Here is a 14,832-nt window from a genome sequence, read left to right as displayed (position 1 = left end):
CGCAGCAGATATCGGAGTTCTCCCGTTTTCATTCACAAAAGGATTCTATGGGTAATGCTTTCTTGCCGAATTTACCAAGCAGGTGACGTTAGCCATTGTAGCCTATGGGCTAAATAACGCACCATCTCCCGTCTCAGTAGCACGATGGAGCCCCAAAGAAGAAGTGAAGTGACGCATTTGCGATAACTTCTTACACATGGCATGGACAGGGTCCTATTGGAGCCCCTATGCCTGGGGGTGATTATTAATTCATCCGGATAAGCTTTAATTTCTTATTGCAGTGGTTAAAAAAAAATTCATTCTTGGATCCAAAACCAGATCATTAATAAATACTCCCCTTTAAAATCACACATATAATTTTTTCATATTATACCATATAACTAGAATTGTTTTGCTTGGTAATTTTATAACGTTCTGTGGTTATGTGTATACAAATAATGGATGCTCAGCCAGATTGCTCTACGGTCATTTATTTATTCTTGGCTTCGTAGTAAAGCATCTTTGATTATTCTGCATTTTTGCATTGTCCCATGGGGGTCATTCCGAGTTGATCGCTAGCTGAAAATGTTCGCTGCGATTAAGTAAAAAAATGGAACATCTGCGCATGCGTATGCAGCGCAGTGTGCACGCACGACGTACTTTCACAACGGCCGATGTAGTTTTACACAAGGTCTAGCGAAGCTTTTCAGTCGCACTGCTGGCTGCAGAGTGATTGACATGAAGTGGGCGTTTCTGGGTGTCAACTGACCGTTTTCAGGGAGTGCTCTAAAAAACGCAGGCGTGCCAAGAAAAATGCAGGCGTGGTTGGCCGTATGCAGGGAGTGTTTGTGACGTCAAATCCGGAACTGAACAGTCTGAAGTTATCGCAAGCGCTGAGTAGGTCTGGAGCTACTCTAAAACTGCACAATTTTTTTTTGTAGACGCTCTGCGATCCTTTTGTTCGCACTTCTGCTAAGCTAAAATACACTCCCAGAGGGCGGTGGCTTAGCGTTTGCACGACTGCTAAAAACTGCTAGCGAGCGATCAACTCGGAATGACCCCCCCCCTATTTCCACCACAACTTCATCATAGCAGCATCCAGTTAGATAAGGGTAAAGGTGGAAAGTTGCTGATGTAACGAGATGAAATGCAGACAATGGGATAACAAGCAACAATATAACGCCATCCATAATAGGAATATTACCCAGGTATATAAACCAGTGTGGGCTGGACACATGATGGATTGCGAGAATATTCTCTGGCAATAACTATACACCTCCGGTGATAATGTTCTGACTCATGATGAGGAAACAGACTCACCCCTTGCAGTAGTCAGTGTCCTTCTTTCCGTTGAAGCGTCGAACTCTGTAGAACTGCAGATATCAAAAGCGCGTCACCTAACAACACCGGAACAAGGTATAAATGTATGAATTAGTTTTGTTACGCAGTAAATAGTCTTTCATTTAAAGAGCACTTGTTGCCTACGTAAGGTGAAGGCGGCCATATTGCCAGCTGATTGCAGATTGTCAATTCACTAATACACCCAGTACCTTGTAAATAAATACTGGTCAAGCTTTAGCAATACTGGTCTACAGATGTTTGTAACGTAGCTCCTACTACAGTGAGGATTCTAGTCCCATTAACACTGATTCACAGAACAAAATGGCTGCCTCCATTTTGTGCAAGCAATGGGTGCTTATTACAAAATAGCTTGTTCATAGTAAACAACCACACATATTGCTGTTGTTATCCAGTGTCACTTTGTGGCAGTCAGTGGCATTTCTTAGGCAGGTATGAGTGTGTGTGTGTGTGTGTGTGTGTGTGTGTGTGTGTGTGTGTGTGTGTGTGTGTGTGTGTGTGTGTGTGTGTGTTGTGTATGTGTAAGTGTATGAATATGTGAATGTGTGTGTGAGTCACTGTGCGAGCGTGTGTGTCCGAGTCTATAGGCCCCCACACACTAGAGCGATGTATCGCATACAACGGAGCGCATGCGATAGGCCCACACACACTAGAGCGATGTATCGCATACAACGGAGCGCATGCGATAGGCCCCCACACACTAGAGCGATGTATCGCATACAACGGAGCACATGCGATAGGCCCACACACACTAGAGCGATGTATCGCATACAACGGAGCGCATGCGATAGGCCCCCACACACTAGAGCGATGTATCGCATACAACGGAGCGCATGCGATAGGCCCCCACACACTAGAGCGATGTATCGCATACAACGGAGCACATGCGATAGGCTCCCACACACTAGAGCGATGTATCGCATGCGCTCCGTTGCATGCAATACCCCTTCAACTCCCCGCCAGCCACCAGTAGCTCCTGGACTCACGCTATCATGAGTCCAGGGCACCTTCACTCGCGATGTGCTAACGTTAGATCGCATGCGATCTAACGTAAAGCACCCTCATCGGCATCGCAAGCAACAGGGCCAGATCTTACCTGCTGCAGGTAAGATCTGAAAGCCCTTCGTACAACCCCCGGGAGCGCACCTCAAATCGTAAGGGGAACACACACAATGTAGTTCACTTACTCACGATACGTAAGCCCGATGCTTTGCTATCATGCCTAAAGGCACGATATCGGTCTAGTGTATGGGGGCCTTTAGTTTCAGTGTTTGTGGGTTGGTGGGTGAGTGTGTGTGTGAGTCACTGAGTGTTGGTGTTTGTGTGAGTGTGTGCATGAGTGAGTGTGTGTTGGATGTGAGTCACTGTGTGTGTGGGGGGGGGGGGTGTTTATGTTTGAGTGAGTTTATGTATGTGTGTGTGTGTGAATTACTGTGTGAGATTATGTATGTATGTGTGTATGCATGTGCCTGAGTGTGTGTAGTGTGGGTTGGTCGGTGAGTGTGAGTGTATCTGCATGTGAGTGTGTATGCGTGAGTCACTGTGCGTGTGGATGTTTCGGTGAGTGTGTATGCATGAGTAGGGGCGTGAGTGGGTGTGTGCGTGTGTGTGTTTGTGAATGTGCATATAAGCAATACAAGTTAAACAATGTATCTCTAAAGGGCCCCATACACTAGAACGATAATGCCCGATTTCAGCCCAGGCATTTGGGACGATACGTTGGGTGAAATCGGGCATTTTCATTGTGCTTTACACCAGACCCAATGTGCCTTCCCGTGAGTATCGGATTGGATCACCCTAGATCCGACATAGCACGAGTGATGCACTCGTGATATGTCGGATCCTGCAGGAATGACTGGGATCGTATAAGAGACATCGTATGCAAAAGGACCGTATACGATGTATCTTATACTATCCTGCCGCCAGGGAGGCTGCCGGGAGGTTGAAGGGAAATCTTATACGACATGACGGACCGTCATGTCGTATAAGTGTATGGGCCCCTTTAGACATAGTGGCTGGTTGGACTCATTTGCTGTACGGCTTATTCATGCTGCTTTCTGTTTACGCAGAGACACTGAAATAAAACTGCAGAGATAAACTTATTTTCAGAAATGCATCACCTGCCTTAGGGTACGGCGAGCCTATTTCTGTCAGTATCCATGGAGATTTTGCTTCTAAAGAATGTCACTGGTGGGTACAATAATCTGAACAGATGCAGATTTACCTCACAAGTATATCTGTTTTGTTTACCTATAGTGATCAAGGGTCACCCCGTGACTTCATAGTGACGAGTGAGGAGCACAGCAACAAGTGCCTTCAAAATGATGCTCTTATTTATCAATAAGTGATAAATTTCACTGTGAGTGATACATTTCACCAGCCAATCCGCTCCTGTCATTTTTCAAACACAGCCTGCGACATGGAAGTTAGGAGCTGATTGGCTGGTGCAATTTATCACTCACAGTGAAATTTATCACTCATTGATAAATAATGGCATACATTTGGAAAAGGCAAATATAGCAAACCGCTGGCCCAGTCTCACCTATGTCTGTTGATACCCGGTATACGCCAAGAAAGATCAAGCGGGCATCAGAATGAACACAGGCCAGTCAACAGCCTAGCGTAATGCAATCATGGTTTACTTTCCAGTAATCAAACTGTTGTACAAGAGATTTTAACAGCAAATTATAGTTCTAGAACGAGAGAGAAAGAAGGGCATTGACGGGAGGGCTGCGGCTGTCGAGTACAGTCGAATTTTAAAACGGACGAAAAAAAGGCGCAATTCGTCCGGAATTGCATATACCCATATATCTTTTAAAGTCTTAACTGCATACAGCCGTCTAGGAAAGAAAAACCAATAAAGAAGAGAAAATAACTTTCCTTCAGCTGTATAATTATTTTCTGCAGGAGTATGAATCACATGCAAATTACAAGGACACAACCATATTATGTCCTCACACAAACGTACATGATGTCTTATGTAGAGCAAATCAGCCAACCATTGGAACCCACTTTCCTGCAGAATGCAGAGCCGTTGAAATGATTTTCTCTTCTATCTAATGTATTCCTGTTCTGCATTACAAATACTGACCATGTCAGTTTCCAAAGTTCTAGTGGCATCCAGGCACCTGAATGAAGCCTTTACCCAACTGCATTCATCTTCATAAGACAGTGGGGCAGATGTATTAAGGGGGACATGTACTAAGCAGTGATAAAAGTAGAGAAGTGAGCCAGTGGAGAAGTTGCCCATGGCAACCAATCAGCTGCTCTGTATATGTTTATAGTATGCAAATTATAAATATTACATCAATGCTGATTGGTTGCCATGGTCAACTTCTCCACTGGCTCACGTCTCCACTTTTATCACTGCTTAGTACATCTCCCACTAAGTTCCAGCTGGTGCTAATACGTACTTTTTTTGTGTGATATTAAACGAAACAAAAAATTGTTGGGTGGCTAAAATGTACACTACGATAAATGTGCATTGTCTTATCTAATTTCAGCAGTTTGTTGGATTTAGAAGAGCGCTGTTACAATTAGACCTGGGTCATGCTTGTGACCAGGCCCCAGTGTAGCTTCCGCTCCGTGTCACCTAATGTGGCGCCTGTGAGGTTGGGGAGTGGGGTCAGTATTGGTGCACTGGGGTGAGAAGAGCAACGTAGGGTGTTTCTTTGTGCAATAAGTGGGTGTTTCTGTAATGGGGATGTTGGTGCAATAAAAGGGGTCTCTACAATGGGGATGTTTGTGCAATAAATGGTGTCTCTACAATGGGGATGATTGTGCAATAAGTGGGCGAGGTAGCAGTTAGCCAAACAATTGATTAGGTTGATTGGATTTAGTTTGTGGAGTTATCCGGGGTGTTTCTGGGTAGAGGTGGTCTCTTGTTTTCCGGATATTCCCACTAGGAGACCTTGAGGTGGCCTCTCCGTCAAAACACTGGTTAGGCTGATTCTACCCTACTGGGGTAACTGGCACCACCGGTCCTTGTGGGCTTTTTTGTGTGATGGGGAGGGGTGTTTGAAAACCTTTAGTGTGTGTATAAGAGGTTGGCAGAAGGCCACCCATGTAGCCCTGATTGGGGTAGCGAGCAGACGCCCACAATACTGTGTAGAGCAGGCATTCCCAACCACGGTCCTCAAGGCACACTAACAGTGCAGGTTTTAGTGATATCCAGGCTTCAGCACAGCTGACTTAATTAGTAGCTCAGTTATTTTGATTTAACCATCTGTGCTGCAGCCTGGATATCACGAAAACCTGCACTGTTGGTGTGCCTTGAGGACCGTGGTTGGGAATGCCTGGTGTAGAGGCATTCTTTCTTTTTTCCATTATTTTCCTCCTCATCATTGGCGTATTTATAATAGGTGCAGTGTGTATGGTGCACACGGGCCCCTGAGTCCAGGGGCGGCCCACACCGCACACGCTTCACCCCTTTTTTGGAATACTTACTCCCCCGAGTCCCGTGCCAATGTCAGCAGTGCTGTTAGAACTCAGTGAAAATGGTGCAGCGGCCATTTTCACTGAGTTCTGCGCATGCGCAGTAGAGAAATCACTGGGAAAATGGCCGCCACACCATTTTCGCTGAGATCTGCGCCCTCTAGTCCTCAGACTCTCAGCGGTGGCAGCTGAACCTTTTCTCCTCCAATACAGTGGGCTAGATGCATCATCGCTTAGAGAGTGATAAAATGGGCAGTGAAAAAGTACCAGCCAATCAGGTCCTAACTGCCATGTCACAGGCCCTGTTTGAAAAATGTCAGTTAGGAGCTGATTGGCTGGTACTTTTTCACTCTCCATTTTATCACTTTCCAAGCGATGATGCATCTGGCCCAGAATGTCTCCGTGTACATTTACTCATTTAGAGTAAGTAATGGGTTATTATTAAGGTCTGCCCAAAATGTAGACAGACAGCAGACGATAAGTAGTTTAATTAATGCAATCAGTACAAAAAGGAATATTGGAAATTAATCAGTTACTCTTACAGATAATAAAAATAATAAGCTATGTGTATTCTTCATATGGGTTGACACCGTTTAAAAGCTCGATCATTTGGCATTTTTTTTACTGATTTTAGCTGAGCTCACTGTTCATATAATCAGAATAATCTCTTGTTGGTGCACTGATGTGTAAAATGTATAACAAGCACGTATCCTCCTAGCTGTGATGGGCGGATTACAGGGATTCTGGAGAGGGACCTGCTCATTTTAGATAGCAGATGTGAATGTAACCTTGTTGATTCTGTCTTATGTATGCATGGGAAATAACTGCACTCCAGGAATTCCGAATCTATTAAAAATGACCATGCTGTGGAAGAACTGTGTTTCCTTGATCCAAAATAATTATATCCTTAAAGTTTTCATTTCCCCACCCCATATAATACTTGTATTATATTTAATGAGCTGCTATTAGTATGATTCTGTCTTCAAGTGCAGTACCGCCTCTTTTCCTGCAGATGTCACTGTTGCAACTGGTGCCTCTAGAAAGAATCCGCCAGGTGTCTAAGGGGAAAACTGACTAAAGTGCGGTTTTACCAGGCAAAGCCGCACATCAAACTACATACTGGTAACTAGCATACACTAATAATGGTAACCTCAACCTGAAATAATAATATACAAATTCTTATTTCCCCTATTATGAATCAAGTAGTACATTGGCTAGTTCTTCAAATAACCTGTTTGGAACTGACACACGTTGCATATACAGTAGCAGGGACGGATCTAGACTTTTCTTTAGGGGGGGCGGTTTACTGTTTAATCTTGACTCCTCCCTCTACAGGCCCAACTCCTCCCATCTGCAATCCTAACTCCTCCTCTCTCAATTCTGACTGAACTTTTTGAGTGAGACTGAGATAAGAGCTTTGTGATTGTTCTATGTACATGTGACTGTGCTATGGCTAATTGTATTTATTAGCCCTAGTACCCACACACCAGCAAGTGAGGGGCAAATGCTCTGTAACCCTTGCTCTCCTAGATCCTCTATGCTGCTGTGGTATAAGCTGCAGCACATCGTTCTGCCTCAGGCTCTCCCCGGAGAGCTCTCTTCTGCTCAAAAGAGGGCATGGCTATGACTGTGTTAGGGGGGGCGGTCGCGGTCGCCCCCCCCCCCTAAATCCGGCCCTGTACAGTAGTATGAGTTTTAATCCTCCAGACCGTGGTTTAGCAGATCCGGTGGTTTGCTTCGGAAAACCACATGTAATCTGTGGAAACCACACACAAAGCAACTGCTTAGTAAATCTCTCCCTAATCTCTGAACATAGGTGGTCATTCCGAGTTGTTTGCTCGTTGCCGATTTTTGCTATGCTGTGATTTGTTGCTAAATGCGCATGCGCATGGTATGCAGCACGCATGCGCTTAGTTATTTAACTAAAAACTTAGCAGTTTTGCTGTTGTTCGTGCTGCGCTTTTCAGTCGCACTGCTGATCGGTGAGTGATTGACAGGAAGTGGGTGTTTCTGGGTGGTAACTGAGCGTTTTCCGGGAGTGTGCTAAAAAACGCAGACGTGTCAGGGAAAAACGCAGGAGTGTCTGGAGAAATGGGGGAGTGGCTGACCGAACGCAGGGCGTGTTTGTGACGTTAAACCAGGAACTTAAATGGACTGAGATGATCGCAATCTAGGAGTAAGTCTGGAGCTACTCAGAAACTGCTTGAACATTTTTAGTAGCAATTCTGATAATCTTTCGTTCGCAATTCTGCTAAGCTAAGATACACTCCCAGAGGGCGGCGGCCTAGCGTTTGCAATGCTGCTAAAAGCAGCTAGCGAGCGAACAACTCGGAATGACCACCATAGGCCCTCATTCCGAGTTGATCGCTCTCTAGCTACTTTTAGCAGCCGTGCAAACGCATAGTCGCCGCCCACGGGGGAGTGTATTTTCGCTTTGCAAGTGTGCAAACGCGTGTGCAGCCAAGCGGGACAAAAAAGTTATTAGCAGTTTCTGAGTAGCTCTGGACTTACTCAGCCCTTGCGATCACTTCACTCTTTTTGGTCCCGGAATTGACGTCAGACACCCGTCCTGCAAACGCCTGGACACGCCTGCGTTTTTCCAAACACTCCCTGAAAACGGTCAGTTGACACCCATAAACGCCCTCTTCCTGTCAATCTCCTTGTGATCGGCCGTGCAAACGGATTCTTCGTTAAATTCATCGCTCAGCAACGATCTGCTTTGTACCGTACGACGCGCCTGCGCATTGCGGTGCACACGCATGCGCAGTTTTGCCATTTTTTTATCTGATCGCTGCGCTGCAAAAATCGTCAGCTAGCGATCAACTCGGAATGACCTCCACACTGCGGAAAAGAAAGATTCTGTAACTAGGTGCTACCAGATTTACCATATGTCTTACAGCTGACCCTAAGTGACTGTGGGGGTCATTCAGATCTGATCACTGGGCAGCAATTTTTGCAGTCCGGCGATCAGATAGTCGCCACCTACAAGGGGAGTGTTTTTTTCGCTGTGCAAGTGTGCGTTCGCATGTGTAGCAGAGCTGCACAAACTGACTTTGTGCAGTGTGTGCGCAGCCTAGGACTTACTCCTCCAGTGCGACGAGAGCAGGCTGATCGGGGCCGGAGCTGACGTCAGACACCCTCCCTGAAAACGCTTGATCCCGCCTGCGTTTTTCCGGACACTCTCTGTAAACGGTCAGTTGCCACCCACAAACGGCCTCTTAATGGCAAAGGTTTTAGAAATATACTGGAATCGTGCTGGGTGTTCCTGGGCACTGACTGGGAGGTCCCTATTCAGATGCCCAGAAGTGGTCCGTTTTATAGGCGTGTTATGGGAGTGTTGCGGACGGATGCACCAAGCTATATTGCAGTCTATAGACACTCAAAGTGGGTGTCGCATTCTTTGCAGACGCTGTACACCAGGGAAAGGCTGATACTAGCGTTAGTATAGAGTCGCAGGCGGGACTACAGCACAAGAAAGGGGCATGTGACTCAGAATCACGCCCTATATCACAGAGATAAACTGTGCAACTAAGGAATTATTCCAAACTTCCATTGTCCTCTTAGAAGACCGCTTCCACTGCTCCATCGCTGCAATGGGGCAAAAGGCTTTGTCATTGGTCAGATGCAGTTCTACCCTGCTCTAGAGTGCAGTCTGGTTCTGCAGGGGCAAGTGTAGCTGAGAAATAAGAAGGACGTCATCCCTCAGCGAGGAATGCCCTACACTGCAATTTTCCACAGCCAGATCTCTATGAAAACAGCTATCAGGTAGTAAGCACTATGGGGGAATATAGAACTTACGGCTAACTGCTGCAGCGGAGGAGCCCACACAGCATACAGTAGGTTCTTTCCTATACTATTACCATCCTATACTATTATAACAGCTTGTTTTTTTAGATGTGGTGGCATCTGAAGTGGGCATTATACACAGACAAGATATAGGTAGTGGCAGAGAAGTGGTGGCAGCTGAAGTGGGCATTATACGCAAACAGGATATAGGTAGTGGTAGAGAAGTGGCAGAATTCCCACCATGGCCCCAACTGTGTGGAGTTTGTATATTCTCCCTGTGCTTGAGTGGGTTTCCTTCGGGTACTCCAGTTTCATCCCACAATCCAAAAATATACTGGTAGGTTAATTGGCTCCCAACAAAATAAACCTTGGCGTGAATGTGTGTGCGTGTGGTAGGGAATATAGATTGTAAGCTCCACTGGGGCAGGGACTGCTGTGAATGGCCAAATATTCTCTGTAAAGCGCTGCGGAATATGTGTGCCCTATAAATAACTGGTAATAATAATAAGTGGTGGCAGCTGAAGTGGGCATTATACGCAGGCAGGATATAGGTAGTGGTAGTAGAGAAGTGGTGGCAGCTGAAGTGGGCATTATACGCAGGCAGAATATAGGTATTGGTAGAGAATTGGTGGCAGCTGAAGTGGGCATTATATGCAGACAGTATATACAAAGGGGGCAATAACTTTACTCATCTCAAGCTAGTTAATTGGGATACAGGACAGACACTCGTAAAAATCTGGTATCATTTGGTATCATATCTGTGTTACTGTCATTAGCCTGCAAGCACAGGGTCAGAACGAGTAACCCCAGGGTGGGTGACCTAAGGGTTATGCCCCCAGATAGGCATTATGTAGAACACAACACATGCATGTGCAATATAGTACTCAAGAAGAGTTTCAAGTTGATGACTCTGAGATTAAGTCTCATAACTCGTGGTTCCCGTAAACTACTGCAGTGATGACCAATTGGAGGTCCTGTATCAATATTCAGAATCAATATGGGATTGGCATGCACAAATCGTAAAGGGTAAATGATCTTGTGAATACTATCAATATTACCAGATATGGATAATAGATTCTGTGTTTGTGCAGCTGCAGGCTGCTCCAGGTCTGGTATTAGGACTATGGTTCTGAGATTCGCTGGGAGTCTGAGACAGCCCAACAGAAGACATAAAGAACTTCCTGGTGTCTTCTGATCCCATGCAGCCTCTCAAAGAACTTCAACATGCAGCTTCTAACAAGATTAAGGGATAGCAGGGATGGGAAAAGCAGTAGGAATGCCCATCGACAGCTTAACCATCCATGGTTCCATCTGTGTTAATCACTGATTGGACATCGATGGACATCCATACTCTGTGACAAGCGAGGCAGCGGGCCAGTCAGGTAGGGGACGGGGCTCAGTGATGCTACAGGCTGGGAAACAAAATGCTAAAAACTGCCATCGATGGCAGAGAACCATCAGAGGGAAACCATCAATGGATAATCTGCCTTTAGGAATGATAAGAGAAACAAAACACGCAATATATTGTATGTCTCGCCTCAGGTAGATATATCAATTTACATTTTAAGAATGCCAAATTGATGCCCATCCCTAATCCACTATTTCCATTCCATTTACTATGTATAATAATAATAATTAGGGAGTTGAGACAGTTACTGGCCCTTCATTTTTTGGAAGAGGATTCTACCAGATCGAACATGGCCACCGTATAACTCAGCAAGGGGCCAAGGGAACCAGCAGGTTCTCCATTTTCTGCATACAAGGCCCTTTGTCCATTGACTGTTAGAGAACTGAACTGTTTGAGTTATTAAATGAACCATACAAGTTACAGTATTAAGAGAATTGTTAGTAACTGTTGTATGTAGTTAATGATGAGAGGACTTAACAAACAAACCTTTGTTTAAATTTGAAAATGCATTTTTTTACCACATTTAAGTTACCCATAGAAACCAACCTCTAGCTATCAATTATCAAGTACATTCCAAAAACCGCTAGCTAGAAGCTGATTGGTTGGCAATTTCTCCATCTGTCCTCTTTAGAAGTTCCCCTTAGAACTGTAATTACCCTTTATGGAAAATATAGTTGTATAAGCAGAATGAAACAACAATTGTTTACCTTAAAGCCACAGGGCAAGAGTGACAGTTTCACAATGAGTGAATGTAAGCTCTTTAGCCAACTGATTTTTTTACCTATAAGGTCCTGGTGGTGTGATAAAATAATTTCCTCTTCTTCATCACACCTATCCTGCTGCGGCTCAGCATACTTTCACCAAGTTAAACCGTCATAGCTGACCTGTGTTTTGTGTTTTTTTTGTGCACGCGTATGTGTGCAAACAATATTTTACAGCTTACACTTTGCTCCAGCGCGTCTATAGTTAAGCTTCTGAATTTAAAGCTGGCATCAATTACCGCCTCTGGATTTCATGCTCATTTGCATAGAATTACCCATAATTCCTATTACATTTACTAATCTCTTCCAAATTGAATCTGGGCTCAGCAGATGCACCTCAAGCTGCAGCCTTCGTGCTGTATAAGATGTGATGTGTGGATAGGTCACAAAGTCACACACCAGGACCCTCCCACCGTAAGCCGACTTAAGGAAGGTTTTTAGCCGTTAATGTTATCACATATCTCTCATTTGTGGAACAAGCTAAGAGATGGTTCTATAAATATTAATACACTCTTATTATGGCACAGAGATTGTGTTATTGCTATTGGTGCCCAAATTGCCTGTAATGTATTGTAGCGAATACCCAATACATACAGCTTGGGACGAGGAGATGAAAAATAAGACCTTATTAACAGATTTGTATTTTGGAAATAAAACAGCACAATATCTGCTGTATGCAGACTCACCCATGGGGAGAGGGGTATTCAATTGGCATCAAAATCGCGTTTCTGTGGTAAAAAAATTTGAATTTACCACAAATAGCGGTAAATTCACGAAAGCGCCTATTTAATTATCTGCAAAAACTTTTTCACTGTAATTTTAACGCAAATTTCAATTCACCAACTGTGAACAGGTGAAAGACCTGGGGAAAATCCCTATTTTAAGTTAAAAATGGCGGGATTTGGTTTTGAACCCCGGGGACACCCCCCTGAATGACTAATTAGGCACTAAGAGGTTTATAATTCTTTTTAATTGGTGAATAATGACATGTCATTTTTGGGGTGAAAAAGTGCAAAATGATGGAAATTGAGGTACAAGGTATGGGACGGGTGTATTGGGGTGCTTTATCAGTGGGACAAGTGTTTTTAGACTTGCAGGTGGGAGTAATCAGTCTGTTTACACTTTCTTTTAAAAAGTCCACTAAAATGACCTAAATATATACCTATACTCATTTTTATGTACCCCAAGTTTCATTTTATCACTTATTTTCCTGAAAGAATAAATAAATAGCTATCTATCTTTTTTTACATTTGTTTAAAAAAATGCATATAACAGCCATTTGACCCAATGTAAGTACCAGAAATACATTTATTATAACCAATAATAAACGTTTATACTGTTATACGATATTAGTTTAGCATTTTTGGGGGGTATGGACAGATTTACCTATTTTTCACTTTCGCCACAAATTTTCACAGCAATCTCGTTTTTGCTCACTTGCATTTGAACAGGGTGAATCGCAAGAGCGTGCATACCTGCGAAAAGTCCATTTGTGCATGGAAAAAGAAGCAAAAATGGCAGAAACCCCGCTAACTGAGTGTAGACCCATAGTCTACACTGTTCATCTAGGCTTACTGGTCCAGCTCATATACAACCATATGCTTGTGAATATAAGCTCTCACCACTGGCATTTCTATAATGGGTGCAGTGTGTGCGGTGCACACGGGCCCCTGAGTCCAGAGGGGGCCCACACCACACACACTGCACCCATTATTTTAATACTCGCCCCTCCGGAGTCCCGCGCCAACGTCACCGGAGCTAATAAAACCCTGTGAAAATGGCACAGAGGCCATTTTCACGGAGTTCTGCGCATGTGCAGTAGAGAAATCTCTGGGAAAATGGACGCCGTGCCATTTTCCCGGAGATCTGCGCATGCGCAGTAGAGTCTGAGCCCTCTTGAGCTCAGACTCTAGGGGGTAATTCTGAGTTGATCGCAGCAGCATGTTTGTTAGCAATTGGGCAAAACCATGTGCACTGCAGGGGGGGACAGATATAACATGTACAGAGAGAGTTAGATTTGGGTGGGGTGTATTCAAACTGAAATCTAAATTGCAGTGTAAAAATAAAGCAGTCAGTATTTACCCTGCACAGAAACAAAATAACCCACCCAAACTAACTCTCTCTGCACATGTTATATCTGTCCCCCCCTGCAGTGCACATGGTTTTGCCCAATTGCTAACAAACATGCTGCTGCGATCAACTCAGAATTACCCCCCTACAGCGCTCCTGCAGAGAGGAGGGGACCCGAACGGAGGAGGCTGAACACGGGCCTCCTCCTCTCTTAAAGCGCCCCTGGCTCTCACAATAGAAGTTATATGTACATGCGCACTGAAGTGGTGTAATTAAGGGGTAACGGGGTGTAACTCTCTCTACAGAGCTGTACAGCCTCTATGGCAGATGATAAAAAAGGGGTGTATAATATACGGAGAACCTACAAGTTCTGCAGATTCCCACCCAGGGTCCTGATCCCATATTTTTTCCAAGATTCACTTATCGACTCCTATATTCATAATTCCTCATGGCAGAGTGCTCTCTCCACCCCCTGTCCCCCTCCTTCCCCCCATAAGCTCTCACGAGTAGGGCCCTCTTCCATCCCTCATTTATACCATAATTTTCTAGACCATTACCAATAGCTGCACCGAACCTTTGTGCTCAGCCAGTGCCGCTTTTGTGGGCATGATATGCTGCAATATTTATATTAGGCTTACCATACTAGCCCTTTAGCCCGTGACACTCATGAATCACACAGGTTCTGGGGCTGGCTGACTTCAAGCCTGCACTTCACCTGGTTTTAATAAGCCACAGAACATGCAGAGCCGGCCATAGGCAAACTAGGCAAATGCCTAGGGCATTTGGAATGCCATGGGGCACAAGCAGCTTCTGCTGATTAAAATGATATGCGGCATGCCTATATTCTGTGTGTGACTGCGGCTGTATCTGCATACGAAATGCTACGTTACAGTGTATTCCTGGAAATCACTGTAACACAGCTGTTCGCATGCAGATACAGTACAGTCTCACACAGAATATAGGCATGCCACATATCATTTTAATCAGCAGAAGCATCCTAGCCACACAGCAATGCAAATAAGATGCATTTTAGGC

General features: G+C 44.6%; 1 protein-coding gene across 12 annotated transcripts in view; it reads right to left on the bottom strand.

Annotated features, from left to right (window-relative positions):
- MAP2 (microtubule associated protein 2) overlaps positions 1-14,832 on the bottom strand; it is a 360,999-nt gene that overhangs the window by 160,452 nt on the left and 185,715 nt on the right. For all 12 annotated transcript variants that reach the window (XR_010181865.1, XM_063933123.1, XM_063933121.1 and 9 more), the window contains one exon: positions 1,300-1,376. The gene's annotated coding sequence lies outside the window, so the exon portion shown is untranslated. The remainder of the gene's footprint in view (positions 1-1,299; positions 1,377-14,832) is intronic.

This window comes from Pseudophryne corroboree, chromosome 7, assembly GCF_028390025.1.
Source record: "Pseudophryne corroboree isolate aPseCor3 chromosome 7, aPseCor3.hap2, whole genome shotgun sequence".
NCBI lineage: Eukaryota > Metazoa > Chordata > Amphibia > Anura > Myobatrachidae > Pseudophryne > Pseudophryne corroboree.
Note: the sequence above shows the minus strand (reverse complement) of the source record. Positions and strands in the feature narration are given on the sequence as shown.